A 15,978-nucleotide genomic window follows, 5' to 3' on the forward strand; every position below is an offset into this window, starting at 1 on the left:
ATCGTGCTATAAAAGTGTAACTGAAATAAATATATAATGATATTATATGACATTAAATTATAACATAGTAAAATAAATACTTAATTTGACATTAATAATAATAGTTAAATTGGAAAGAAAAGTAATAATATACAATTAAAAGTGATTCTAATTATTTATTTTTTTATTCAGTTGGAAATTTAAAAAATATATATATAGGAATGGAAGTTATGAAAAAAATTATTTTAAAAAATTAAATATAAGTATGTTGCGGCTAGATGAAGAAAAAAATAGATAGATCAATTATGTTGAGTATTGATTTTTTTTTTAATATTTATTTTAAAACTGCTTGTACATATTATATATAATTATATATATGTATATAAATTTTAAATTTAATATAAATTTTTCCTAATAAACAATTTCATGTTAAATAGGAAACTCAATATAAATTAATAATAAAATATAAATAAGATAGGCAAAAAAAAAGAAATATATTTAATTTTAACATAAAAATTTAATACTTAAATAAAAGTGAAAAAAGTAGAAGAAAATTAATTAAAGTATTTTTTGGTACATATAATTATTTTAAAATTTATTTATGGGTAGTTTAGATTAAGTAGAAATCTTTTAAATATTAGATTTTAAAAATAATTAAGTAAAATGGTATGTTATGTGGCACTTAAAAAAAACAAAAGAACAGAATAGATATGCCACATAGGAGAGAGAAAAATTTTGAGGCTATATATATATATATATATATAATTAAGGGTATATATATAATTAAGGGTAAATTATACTTTGCCCTCCTAAAGTTTTACCCATTTTTAACATTGGCCTTTTAAGTTTGATTTTTCTCACTTTGGCCCTTCAAGTTTGCAATCCTTCCCATTTTAGCTCTTCATGTTTGCAATCCTTTCCACTTTAGCTTTTTAAGTTTTGATTTTTTTCACTTTGACCCTTCATGTTTACAATCCTTCCCACTTTGGCCCTTTATAAGTTTGATTTTTTCCACTTTGACCCTTCATGTTTGCAATCCTTCCCACTTTACGTCTAGACTAACTTCCATCCAAAAAACTAACAGAATTTTCCACATCACCAACACATCGGTTCCACATGTGATGTAAAAAATTCACTAAAGATGCAAGAAATGAGAAATAGAAAACAAAAAAATTGAAATTTTTTTTAGTCCTTAGTAAACTTTTTTTTTCAAATTTATTTATAAACATTATTACATTATAGATGTATCGAGCTTAGATGCACCTAAAAAAATAAAAACAAATTTAACTAAAAAACGAAAAAAGTTCACTAAAGACTAAAAAAAACGATATTAAACTTTTCATTTCAGAATTGATAATACAAGTGTTTGAGTCAGTATATATATATATTTTGTCTTTAATAAACTTTTTTCTTTTTTAGATAATGTAATAATGTTTATGAATAAATTTGAAAAAAAAATATACTAATGACTAAAAAAAAATTCAACTTTTTTGTTTCCTATTTTTCATTTTTTGCATCTTTAGTGAATTTTTTACATCACACATGGAGTTGATCTGTTGGTGATGTGGTAGATTCAGTGTGTTTGGTTTTAATTTTTTGAAAACTGAGTTTTTTGTTTTACGTGTTTTTTTATTTTTAGTAAATATTTTTTAAATTTTAAGCAATTTTTTTACTTTTTTAGATTCACCTTATTTAGATGTATTTAAATAGTAAAATATTTGTGAAAAAATATTTTAAAAAATTAATAAATACACAAAAATATGAAAAATGTATTGAATTTTCAATTTTTTTTGTTGTATTTTGTGTATTTTTTATTGATTTTTTTCACAAAAAATATAAATTTTAAGTGTATTTATGTTAGGTATCTAAATATTAAAAAACAATTGCTTAAAATATTAAAAAAAATTCATTGAAAACATTAAAAATATAGAAAATAAAAAAGTAGAATTTTCTAAATTTTTTTTTTTGAGAACCAGAACCAAACAAATTAGTTTTTTGGATGGAGGTTAGTCTAGGAGTAAAGTGAGAAAGATTACAAACATGAAAGGCCAAATTGGGAAGGATTGTAAACATGAAGGGCCAAAATGGAAAAAATAAAACTTAAAGGGTCAAAGTGGGAAGGATTGCAAAGCTAAAGGGCCAAAGTGGAAAAAAATAAAACTTAAATGGTCAAAGTGGGAAGGATTGCAAACATAAAGGGCCAAAGTGGAAAAAAAATCAAACTTAAAGGGTCAAAGTGGGAAATGAGTGAAACTTTAGGGGGGGAAAGTGTAATTTACCCTATAATTAAATATAAATTAATATTAAGACATCAATAAGATAAACAAAAAATATAAAATATAAAAGAAAATTAATTTAATCCGCACGATACATACATTTTGTCTTATTTATTTATTTATTTGTATATTGAGATAATTTTTTTCAAATATCTTAATAGTTAAATTACAATAATAATAATAATAATAATAATAATAATAATAATAATAATAATAAATATTTCTCAATTAGAGTCCATATAAAATTGATTAGTATAATTGAAATTAAATTTATGTAAAACTTTATATGTAAATGGAAAAGGTACGCTGATATGAATTTTTTTAGAAAAAAAGTAAGTTTTTAAAATATGCACCTAAGTATAAAAAAAATATTATTTTTAATAATATATATATATATATATATACATAAAATAGGGTAGAAAAGCACCAATAGACATAGACATTTGAAAGTTTCGGGAAACAAAAATTAGTGATAAATTCATTTTTATAGATATATAGGACATAAATTTAATAATTGATCTTTTTTGATTTTAAGAATATGATTAATAAAATAGGGTTGGATTTTTTTAAAGTTTATATCTTACCTTGAAAGAACTTGAAGGGCTTGTGAGGCTTATTATGGATCCCATTTTGATAACCTGAATTGTTCATTTTGTAAGGTCATTGGAAGCACTAGAAACCACAACTACCGTTTGGGTTTGGTTTCCAGAGCTTCCGATCGAGTACTACCAGGATAAAGTGTTATTTGCAATTGTGAAATCCATTGGTAAGCCTTTCAAGATTGATTTGACGATAGCAATGGCTACTAGGGGGAAGTTTGCTTGGATATGCATTGAACTTGATCTCACAAAACCATTGAAGCCCAAATTTATTTTGGAAGGTAAGTGCTATAACATAGAATATGAATCCTTGCATTCATTTTGTTTCCTGTGTGGAAGAATAGATCATTGCAAGGAAGTACGTGGATTCGATGAGCCAAACACCCAACCGTCAATAAAGAATCTAGTCGTTTCCGACGAACAGAGATTAGCCACAGGTAGCTCTACGAACAATGGTCACCTGTAACATGTAAGGAGGAGAAAGAGACATTTGGGCTGTGAATGTTAGTGACCAAGCGAGGAAGAAAACCAATCCAAAGTAAAAAGGCCCAAAAAGCAATGGGCCCAACCCAAAAGCGAAACAAATTCAAATATTTAAAGAGGACCAAGATGAACAGAGGGAAAGCTTTAGCGAAAAAAAAGTCACACGGGTTCGAAATGAAAAAACCCAAGAAGAATCCAAAATACAAGTTGGCCCAAACCAAGCTAAAGATCCCAAAGGAAACATCCAAAGTTGGCCAAGCCTAGAATAAATCAACACAACCAGATCTCCAACCACAAGTACAACCAAGTTTGTATCTAATGGAAGTAAGACCAACACATCAGCATAGAGATAATATGTAAGATTCACCAGTCTGTGAACAAGCAGGAATCCCCAGGTGCACCAATGGCCTCCAACTACAATTACAAACATCTAACATGGATTATGCATTGATAATATCCCCACACCAAACTAACCTTACCATGGTTGAGACCACCCATATAGCAACCCAAACGGTGATACCAACAAACATTACACCTACAATCACTAACCCAGAAGATCATGGAAGAACGGACCCAACACCACCAGACCTTGGTGAGTTGAGAGATAGAGAGGCAAGAACAAATGAACCCAGAGATCCAGATCCTAGAAGTGTAAGAACACTTAAACCAGACCAATGCAATGACTCTGTTATTAGAACCAGGGAACGAAGCACTTCACCTCGTTGCTTTCGCTTGGTGGATAGAGCAAATCTATCTCATAATAGAGCCAAGTTGAGAGAACGATCCATTGAGTCCATTTCATTCGATTCAAATGGCCTCTATGAGATCAGTGGAGAATGATCATCGAAGGATTCATAGTATTATCGAAGTGTTGGAGACGGATCCACCTACCTTCCCGTCTATGCATTTGCTCAAATTGTTGTTTTGGAATTGCCGTAAAACCAGAAATAAAACATTTAAGCGGAATCTTGTAGAGATTATTCGAACCCATAAACTTGAAATAATGATCCTTATGGAGACCAAAGTGGTTTTTAGCAGAATGGGTAATTTCTTTAATCGTTTGGGTTTCACAGCATCTACTATTGTTGATCTAGTTGGCAGAGTTGGTGGGATCTGGATAGTCTGGGACACTAATCATGTAAATGTGAGAGTCTCATCTGTTGGCCCTCAAGTTATTTGTGCTACCGTTCACAAGGAGGATTACGAAGAGTGGGTGCTAACTATGATATATTGTCATGACCCGAACCCGCCCCTATGGGTTAAGAGCATAATCGGCCAGTAATCGAGGGATTACCTACGACCTCAAACCATTCAAGACATAACTCATCGGAGTGTAGGGACCAAACGGAAGCAAATTTAAAACTTTGTCCACATAGTTGTACTTATATGCACATCATAACAATCCATATACATACATATTAATAACTCACGTCAAAATAAGTAATAACATAAAGTTCTGTACATACAGGATCATTCAGGTCTAAGTCATCCAATCAAACTATATACAACCGTAAACCAAAGTTCTCGCCAACATGACAAAATATAGCAAACTAGCAAAAGGGCGAAAACAAGTCTCGTGCGTGAGACGTATGGGCTGACTCTCCAAAACCTTGACTATTTCTCACAAACTTCACTGAGGCTGGGTTTGGACCTCCCTTGGTTCACCTACAGAAACATGAATGAGCGTGAGTGAAAGCTCAGTGAATAATATCAAATAAGGAAGATATACGAACAATATTTAGAACGACATGCACCAAACGGCCTTGGGCCCAATTCACATTTCTATCTAGTATATATATATATCAAGTAACTGCGGTTCTAAACACATCAAACGGCCTCGGGCCCAATCTATTCATGTCAAACGGCATTTGGCCCACTCATTCTTTCATTCATGTCAGACTAGCCTTTGGCCTAACCATTCTTTCATTCATGTCAGACTGGCTTTTGGCCCAACCATTCTTTCATTTATATCAGACTGGCCTTTCGCCCATTCATTCTTTCATTCATGCTAGACTGTCATGTCATACGGCCTCTGGCCCATTCATTCATATCCAACAGCCTTTGGTCCATTCATTGATATGTCAGACTATCATTCAAGTCAGACTATTATTCATGTCAGATTATCATTCATTTCAGATTATCATTTGAGTCAAACGGCCTTAGGCCCAACCATTTGGCATAGCAAAACATTTGTCCACAATTCAAATTAACAAACTTATAAGACTTATAGGGAAGATAAGTAATTGGACAAGTAACATACTTCAAGATATCTTTATTAAGATATTACTCACAGTGATCGGCTGGTTGATTTCCTTGGAGCTTGACCCTACACATTACATAACACATATGGGTCACAAATGATTCAATACGTTCTTACTTCATACACCCCTCTTAGGTTTCTTTCTTATCCTTTTAATTCATTCATAATGCTCAATGCATGCCTAAGAGTACTTAAAAGTGAAAGAGAACGGAAAACGAAACACAAAATATCTTTACAAAATTTCTGAAACAGGGGTCTCCGCTCGAGCGTGGACTTTTCTGCTCGAGCGGACCCATTAGGTCTGCAAAAGTACTGGTTGCCTCATTTTTACGCTCGAACATGAATTCGAATGCTCGAGCTGAAGGTCTCGCTACATGGCTCCCCGCTCGAGCGTGAATATCCCCGTTCGAGCGGACACTCATGTCTGCAAAACTTCTGGGAGCTCGTATTTCCCGCTCGAGCAGCGGTTCCCCCGCTCGAGCGGACTTCATGAATTCTGGGTTTTCCAGAACTGTTCTTGATCTTCAAACACGCATTCAAGTTAGTATTTCTTATATTTTACGGCCCATATTTCTCATATACATATACCAACATGATATAAACACCAAATTACAACATTGAGAAGTTCAAATCCCATGAATCAAATACATGCATGCTCCAAATTACACCAAACTCCTTTCCATATAACAAATTCATGCATTCAAAGCTCATACTCTCATGAATTGTACATGCATGTGAGATATAACTTCCATTTTCAACTTACATGATGCAAATGGTGATCACAAACATGAACTTTAACCAAAATTCTACATGGATCATACTTCTCATGCCCAACTATACAAATTCATGGCAATTATACACATACATGCATTCCATGACTTCAAACTCATCAAATACAACACAATTCTTGTTCTTGATCACCACTCAACTTTGAATTCACAAAATTACAATATTAAACTCATGAATTCATAACCAATTACTCACCTAGAAGCTCAATCTTCCCAATATATGGTCAAATCTTGAGTTGGTCTTCAAATTACTTAAGTTTCTTGCTCAAATCTTTCATTTCCTTCACCCTCTCTCATTTTGGTCGACCCTCTCTCTTTCTAAGGTACAAAATCTAATTTTGAGCTCAAGTAAAGTGATTGAGGGTGTAAATTGGCCCCTTTTAAAAGCTCATTCTCAAACACATTTCTTTAATATTAAATAATTGAGTACCATTTCATTAATTTAATCTATTTAATTTGATTGGAATCAATTTTCGATTAAATTTCACCGTAGGCTCTAACAATTACGCTAATCACAATGGCGTAATCAATTTCGATTTTTGCGGCCGATAAGGTCTTCAATTTTCAGTTTATAACAATAAGTTGAATAGATATTCCTACGGTGAACAGATAGAAATTCAAAACCACATATATTCATATAAATGGCACTCAAAATCATATCAAACACATAATCACATTCATAATAAAAATCAATTAGCATAATACAGGACAAGATTATCACATACATGCTAGCCCAATTTAAGAGAGGACTTATGGAATGCACTAGATGAGGTGGTGAAGAACATGGAGAAACCATGGCTGGTGGCAGGGGACTTCAATAATTATGCCAATCAAAGTAAAAGAAGGAGCTTCTCAACTAATCAGAGTTCAATAAGCCCCAAAAGTTTCTTGAAAGAATTAATAACTGCAATCTAATATACTTGGAAAGCTCAGGGCCTAGAATGACTTCGATAAACAACAAACAAGGTCTAGCTAATATTATGTAAAGGTTGGACATGACAATGTGCAATGAGGATTGGAGAACTATGTTCCCTGTAGCAACTGTGAGAGTGCACCAAAGAACTTACTCAGACCACTCACCACTCACCACTTGTTGTTTATACCCAAGGTATGCACTCTCTCAACCCTATAAATAGACCATTTAGATTTGAGGCTGCTTGGATGTCTCACCCTAGCCTTGTTGATGTTATTGACTCTTTTTGGACTGATATGAACAATAAACTTCTAGATGCCACTATTGAATTCACTATTAGAATCAGGAAGTGGAATAAAGAAGTTTTTGAAACATTTTTAAAAGAAAAAGGCATTTATTGGCCAGAATTGAGGGCGTCCAAAGAGCTTTGATGGATAATTTTACTCATAGTTTGCTCACCTTAGAAAAAGAGCTTATCAAATTATATAATGTTGTTCTTTTTCAAGAAGAAATGTTATGGTTTCAAAAATCCAAATCTAGAAACATTACCCTTAGGGATAGAAACACCAGACACTTCCACATTTTTACTATCACTAAGAGGAGAAAACTCAAGATAAATGCTATTAAAGATGAAGATGGAAACTGGGTTATTGACAAAGATGTGATTAAGAAGAATATCCTTGATTATGTTAATAACCTTTTTAAAAATGATAATACTCAGCATTTGGATCATTGGAATAATATAACTTCAACTTATTTTACTCAAGAGGATAATGATGTTATGTTATGTTAAGGCCCTTAACTAACTTTGATATTCTGAGAGCTGTCAAAAGTATTGGTGCCTTTAAAGCTCCAGGCGAAGATAGGATTCAAGCCATATTCTATCAGAAGTACTGGAATATTGTGGGCCAATCTGCGTGTGAGTTTACTAAAAGTTGTTTCCAAGCCAGTAGAGTTCCTAATGATGTCAATGAAACCCTTATTGTCCTCATTCCAAAGATTGAAATCCTGACAACATCAAACAGTTCAAACCCATAAGCCTTTGTTATGTAACTTACAAGATCATCACTAAGCATATTGTGGGAAGAATTAGACCTTTTCTGGACACCCTTATTAGCCCAAATCAAATAAGCTTCATTCCTGGGAGAAATACCACTAATAATATCATAATCACCCAAGAAATCCTTTATTCTTTGAGATACAAAAAAGGCAAAAGGGGTGGTATGATTTTTAAAATTTATCTTGAGAAAACGTATGATAGGATATCTTGGGATTTTATCAGAGATACATTGCATGAATTTAAGCTTAATGATAATTGGGTAGAACTGATCATGAATTGTGTTACAAATAACCAGTCCTCTATACTTTGGCATTGGGAAATTGTTGAGGGAATCCACAATGAGAGAGGCCTTAGACAAGGAGACCCCCTCTCCCCTTATCTCTATGTTTTGTGTATGGAGAGATTATCTAACATGATCATATCTAAAGTAAAAGAGGGGACTTGGAAAGGAATAAAAGCTTCTAGCAATAGCCCAGAGTTATCTCACTTGTTTTTTGCTGATGATCTCATACTTTTTGCTAAAATTGATCAATCCAATTGTGAAATCATCATAGAGGTGCTTAATGAGTTTTGTGAGATATCTGGACAGAATATCAACTACCTGAAATCTAAACAATTTGTATCCAAACATATTTCTTATAGCCAAGCTAAAGCCTTGAGCTTTCAAAGTGGCATACCCCTCATCCAAGATCTTGGTAAATAGTTAGGATCCTCTACCCTCTATAAAAGGGTGAACAAAAACATGTTCAATAAGATCCTTGAGAAACTTAGAACTAGGCTCTCAGGATGGAAGACAATAAATCTTTCTTTAGTTGGTAGAACCACCCTTATACAATCTATTACCACTGCCATGTCCAACATCAACATGCAAACCATGGAGCTTCCTAAGAATCTATGTGATGAGATCGACAGAATTAGCAGGAACGTTTTATGGGGTGAGATTGACAGCAATAGGAAAGTGCACCTAGTCAGTTGGGAAAATGTGTGCAGAACTAAAGAAAATGGTGAGACGGAGCGCTAGAGAGGTGTATGAGCTTCAAACAAAACAAGCAATCACAGAAGTGGAAACCCTAGAAATCAAAATCAAAATCAAAGAGATGAGAGAGAAGAAACTGAATTAATTGAATAAATTCAATAAAGTGTTGCTCTGTTTTTTCATGCATATCTGAATAAGTTAATCGAATAAGGGATGTAATTCAAGGCTCTTATATTCCCAAACTCCAAATAGATATGCAAACACCAAAGTAATCAACTACAGACTGGAAAAATAGATATGCAAGCAACAATATATACTAAATTAATCGAATGAAGAACCTGATTCAAAATCAAATCAAAATCAAAGGGATATGAGAGATGAAAACCCTAGAAATCAAAATCAAAACCTTAGAAATCAAATCAAAATCAATTCAACAAGGGAAACTTAATTGGTAAATTACGAAAACAAATCAACTGATCTCTTATACCTTTATTAACTTATGTAGATTAGACTTCAAACCAAATCAAGGACGCAGATACCTTTATTAAATCCAATTGACACAGGTTAATGAACATATAATCTAGTATGATAGCATCACATTATTTCTGCCCTCACATGACAAGTATTTATAAGGATGCTTATGTAGATTAGACTCAAAACCAAATACAAGACCCAGATACCTTCATTAATCCCATTGACACAGGTCAATGAACATATAATCTAGTAGATGACAGCATCACATTATTTCTTGCCCTCATATGATAAATGTACAATACTCAAATGTTAGGTGAAAATGATGACTTATCTGGCCCGAAAATGACAAATTCTTGCTCAATCCAACTTGAATTTGGTATTTCTGTGTAAAAATCAACACAAAACTCAATACCAAGTGTGGGAAATCAACACAACATTAACTCAAATTAAACAACAAAAATCATATAAAACCCTAGGGCAAGTGTGAGAAATGGAAAAATAGAGAAAGGGAGAGAGAGAGAGAGGGAGGGAGACCGAGATGCACAGAGAGGGAGAGAGAGCTCCATCGACAGATAGAGATAGAGACTGAGAGCGACAAAGAGGGATAGAGACTGAGAGCAAAAAAACGAGAGAAACATACCTATGATTAAGTGGCGCTGGTGCTTTGCAGGTGGTGGTGGCGATGTGCGACGGTCTTTGTCGTCGGTGGCCAATGACGGTGTTAAGTGAGGTGAGGCTTGGTAGTGTCGAAAGAGAGCGAATTTTTTTTGAGACAATGTATATCGTGTGAGTGTGTGTGAGAGATAGAAATCGGGCACCAAATAATATTGGTTTCCCTCTAAAAAACAAAATTTCAACTTTTAGCGACTATTTCACATTTTAGTCGCCAAATAGTACTGAATAACGACAACCAGTTTTGCAGCCAAAAGATTATGTATTAGCGACTAACATATTGGTAGCCAAAAGTATCTTTTGGCAACTAAACTATATTCTTGTAGGCAAATCAGCTTGTTTTGCGACTAAACTAAAAATTAGTAGCGTAAAATATTAACTTTTGGCGACTAATATTTTTTTAGTCGCCTATAACTATATATTTCGCGACTAAATTTTTTTTTAGTCGCCAAAAAACAATGTATGTCGACTAAATTAAAATGGTAGCCAAAATTTGAAACTTTGACGACTAAAAAAAAAATTAGTCGCCAAAAGGACTATTTTTGGCGACTAAATTTGTTTTAGTCGCCAATTTTGGTCGCCAAATGTGTAAATTCTTGTAGTGGAGGTGGTGAGCATGGCAACAACAAGAGTGATGATGAGCCCGGCTAGAGCATTGTTTGGGTGAATTTTGAAAAGGTGAATATTAAAAGTATAGTAAATAGTTTGGGTAATGAATTGATTTAGAAAACTAATGTGTAATTGAGATTAAGTGTGAATTTTACCATATAAAAATTGAATATGAATCATATATTGTTTTTTATATATACTTTTGGGTACTTTGTATATCTATAAAAAATTATTGTGATCACATATTACTAATCATTTGATATATTATTGTTGTATTATCGTAATAAATTTTATTATTAATGTCTATTATCAATGTAGTGGTGAGATGCCGCATGATAAATAAAAATATGTTTTTTTTATTATTATTGATAATATATTTCTTTATTTACCTTTTTACAATGTTCAAAAAATTAATTTTTATTTATTTTTAGTTTTTGTAGATGAGAAGTCAAAAATAAATTTTAACCAAATTCAAGTTATAACTAATTTGAGATTGAAAAGGAAATTTCAAAAGAAATTATGATTATATATAATTTTAAAATATTTTTTAAAAAATACAATGAAAAATTGGGACTATAAATTAAAATTATCAAACAACCTAATTCTATGAAAAAATTTAAATGAAAAATTGATCAAATTTGAATTTATAATTATTAAATGTTTTTAATAAGCTATTAATTTTTTATTTAGGTTTTGGCCTAATCTAGTTTTAAGTAGTTTTTCAGATATAAATATATCTTAATATTGATACAATCAATATTAGACATATTGTAAGAAGGGTAAATTATATTGATAGTCCCCGCATTTTGTTGCTTGTGTCAATTTGGTCTTTGTAATTTCAATTAGTTTGATTTTTACCTCTAATTTTAAATTTTGTATTAATTTGATCTAATTGATAATGCCGATTAAAATTTTTGAAAGAAAATATATTGAGTGCGTTGAGATTAACTTATTGGGTTGAACAAGTTTATAATTTTGTTTATAAAAGTATAACAGATGCTACTCATGTGTGTATTTTCAATAAAAAATAATACTAACAATTATAATAACTGGACCAAATTGAGACAAAATTAGAAATTTAGGGTCAAAATTGAGCAAATTAAAATTGCAAAGACAAAAATAACATAAGAGTTAAAATATAGGAATTACCAATGTAATTTGTCCTTTTAAAAATAAGTACATAATTTCTTAATTAATTTGAAATTGTTAATAAATATACCAACATATTTCCTATTTTTGTAATAATTTTTTAAAAAAATATATATATTTACTAATTAAAAATTAAATAAATACGTAGGTCTACTAACTCATGGATTTGATATGAACTAGACGATTCTCTAAAAACTAGGCTTAAATCAAGAAATAGCAAAAAAAATCGACTTGAACTAAATTTTCTTGGCTATACTTTTTAGTGTTTAATCAAATATTATAACCTCAAATTAGCTCATATCAGTCACGAATTGATAAACTATGATATAATTTATAGCGATCCCGGTTTTTCCTTCCTTTGTATACTGTATTCTGGACTTGGTTCCGTGGACTTATTTTTGTATCATTATCACTTCTAGCCTTTCCTCTTTGTATTTGAATCTTGGGTTGTGATGGGCAGGTTTGAAACAGGTTGGTTGCACTTTGAAACCAAAAGGTGATGTCCAGTTTTTGGCCTTCACGCTCGAGCGGAAGTTTTAACGCTCGAGCGGGCTCTTCGTTGTTGCTTATCCGCTCGAGCGGGAGTTTTGACGCTCGAGCGTGTTTTTCCATCTCCCAGTGCTTTACTTTGCAGTCCCTCCGCTCGAGCGGAGAGTTTGGCGCTCGAGCGGGTACTATCGCCTGCAGAACTTCTGGAAGTGCACAATCAACGCTCGAGCGGCTCTTTTCACGCTCAAGCGTGAGTCTGTGTCTGACGCTCAAGCGGGGATTTTCACGCTCGAGCGGGGAGTCGACTACATCAGTCCGAGATTTCACTTTTTGGATCACTTTTTGACCTACTTTTCTTTCTTAACTTTTAGAAAACCGCCCCTTGAGAGTCTCTCTCTCTTTCTCTCTCTCTAAACCTGCCTTCTCTCTAAAAATTGATCTACCTAGGGTGAGTATCTAACCTTGGTCCTTTATTAAAAAGATAGAGTGAGTCAAGGGCTTTCATTCAATCTGAACGTTTGGTGATTTGGAGCACTTTGGAATTTGGGTATTCATCTTCGTCTTCTCCATTCGGGTTATTTTCTTCGAGGTAGGGATTTCCTACTCCATCCTATAAGTTTTGTTCTAAGTTTTGGTATTTTGATATGTTGGGAGTACTTTGGTAATTCTGGGAAAAACCCTAGTTGTATTAATAAATTAATTTGTATAATTAATTTAAGGAAATTGGGGAAATTGGTTAAATGCATGAAATTGAGGAATTCATTGATTAAATGGTGTAGTTGGATAATTAAAATCACTCGCCTATTGAATTGTTGATATATTTATTTCCAATCTAGAAATAACTGTTTTGGGCTATCGGTGGAGGATAGTCGTGTTTGTTGTAGACATTGCATGTGGATTAGGGAAAATTGAAACTAATCAATTTGTTTAAGTCATAAAATTTAGACTATTGAATTAATACAGAAAATACATGTATTGATTGAGCATTGCATATGCATATTGTTTGGGAGGAGATAGGGGATGTACTCCACGGTTTAGGGGAAGATAGGGGATGGACCTCTAAACCGGATTTTTGTTTGGGAGGAGATAGGGGATGGACTCCATTAGCATCACTATTATGTGTGCTTATTATATTGAAGTGTTTTTACATGTTATTGATACAGCACTAAAATGTGTATCAAATGAGAAGTACGAAGTGTTTTGATATGAGCCTGAGTCTCATCTGTGTTGTTGATATTGGAAGTAATGTGAATGTGATATATAGTTCACTGTTGTAAGTTTGGCCAGGTTCTGAGCCATATTGATAATAATGGGAATTGAAACATGTCATAGACATTAGTGTCATGAGACAGTATCAAGTTATAATTGATTATCTTGGTTAACCATCTATTGAATGCTATAGCTTTATCCAATGCTTATATTTGGTTTAGTATTTTTCTACTGGGCTGTGGCTCACCCTTTATGGGAACATCATTTTCAGGTTCAGGTGATAAGCTACCTCCAAGGACTTAGCTTGGAAGGAATTGGAGTTGAAGACTCTGTTTAGTTTAGTTGTTATTTATTTATTTGATATTACATGTAAACATTCAAGCCTAGGGCTTTATTTGTATTTGAGTTAGAACTCGTATTCTGTGTCCAAGTGTTGGCTTGGAAAGATGTTAGCCCGTAGGGCATTTAATTTGATGTTACATGTAACGCTTTTACTTAGTAATACTCTGATGATTGAATTAATGAATTGTTTTCTTTAAATATTGCATGTCAATGATATATATATAATGGGTTAATTTTGAGGGCGTTACAACTTGGTATCAAAGCGTACCGGGTTTGAATACTTTGGGTACATGGGAAGTGATTAGTATCATAATGGGTTCGTCTCGTTTGATAGAGACTTAGGGTAATGTTATATGCTTACGTGATAACATGTTTATGTGACTATGTGAGTATGGAATGTAGTTCCTAGGATGTTGATTGGATCCTTGAGTTTCTAGTAGTCTTGTTGGAAAGGCACTTGATCAATGCTGCTTCCAACCGGAACTATAGTAACGCTTCGGAACTATCATCATCCGGGAATGAAGTTCATAGGTGCTTATGTGATTATGTGCTTATGTGGAATAAATTATTGTTGTCCAATATATTAGAACGCGAGTGTTTAGCTTCGGCACATTTATTAATGTGCTAACGTCTTTGTTTCCTTTATTAGGATGTCAGGACGAGGACGAGGACGCGGTAGGCGTGGTAGGCCGGGTAGGCAGGAGGTGCCTGTGCCAGAGGAGATTCCGACAGTACAGGAGGGAGTTGGCCAGGCCAATGTGGCCGAGCCAGTAGGCCAGCAGGCTATGGGCGCTTTAGCTCGAGAAATAGCAGGGGCATTCAGGGAGTCAGTAGGCATTCTCAGAGCTGAGAATCAAGCTCGGGTTGTTGTTGCGGATGCAGGACCTTCCTTTCTGAAGAGGGAGTTTTTCCGGTCTAACCCGGATGAATTTGTGGGTGATCCTAAAGAGCCGCTTAAGGCAGATGAATGGCTCGAACAGACAATGAAGACGTTTGAGATGCTTGGCATCGAAGACGAGGGGTTGAAAGTGACCTTGGCATCTTTCCAGCTGAAGGGGGATGCGGGTCAGTGGTGGAAGTTCACTAAGGGTTGTATAGGAAGTACATGGGAGGCTTTTGTAAATGCTTTCCAGGAGAGGTTCTTATCTCCAGCAGTTAGGGAGAAGCTGAAAGACCAGTTCTGCCAACTTAAGCAGTCGAGTTCTTCAGTGGCCGAGTTTGAGGCTGCATTTACTAGCTTGTCCAGGTTTGCACCTGAGTTAGTGGCGTCTGAGGAACGCCGTTGTATCGAGTTTGAGAAGAAGTTGGGGCGTGGTCTCAAGCTGCGAGTTGGGGGAACTATGATTCGGGATTATGGGCGTATGGTTGATGTTGCGGCCCACATAGAAATCATGATGCAGGAGGAGGAGGAAGGACAGAAGGGCTCCAAGAGAAGTCAGGATGGTCAGAGTGATGGTAGGAGACAGAAGGGTTTTAATCCTCAGCAGTCTCAGGGTAGCTTTTCTAGATCGACTTTTCCTGTGCCGAGTGCTAGTTCGGGGAAAAGCAGTCAGGGAGACATTACCTGTTTCAAGTGTGGCCAGCTGGGCCACAAGTCTCCAGTTTGTCCTCAGAGGGGAGGAGTGCAGAGAGCAGCATCATCTTCGGCTCGATCTCAGAGCCAGAGTCAGGGTAGAGGCCAGCCACTCTTGTGTTATCAG

Source organism: Camellia sinensis, chromosome 2 (genome assembly GCF_055761805.1).
Source record: "Camellia sinensis isolate YWXY chromosome 2, ASM5576180v1, whole genome shotgun sequence".
In the NCBI taxonomy this organism is placed as follows: domain Eukaryota; kingdom Viridiplantae; phylum Streptophyta; class Magnoliopsida; order Ericales; family Theaceae; genus Camellia; species Camellia sinensis.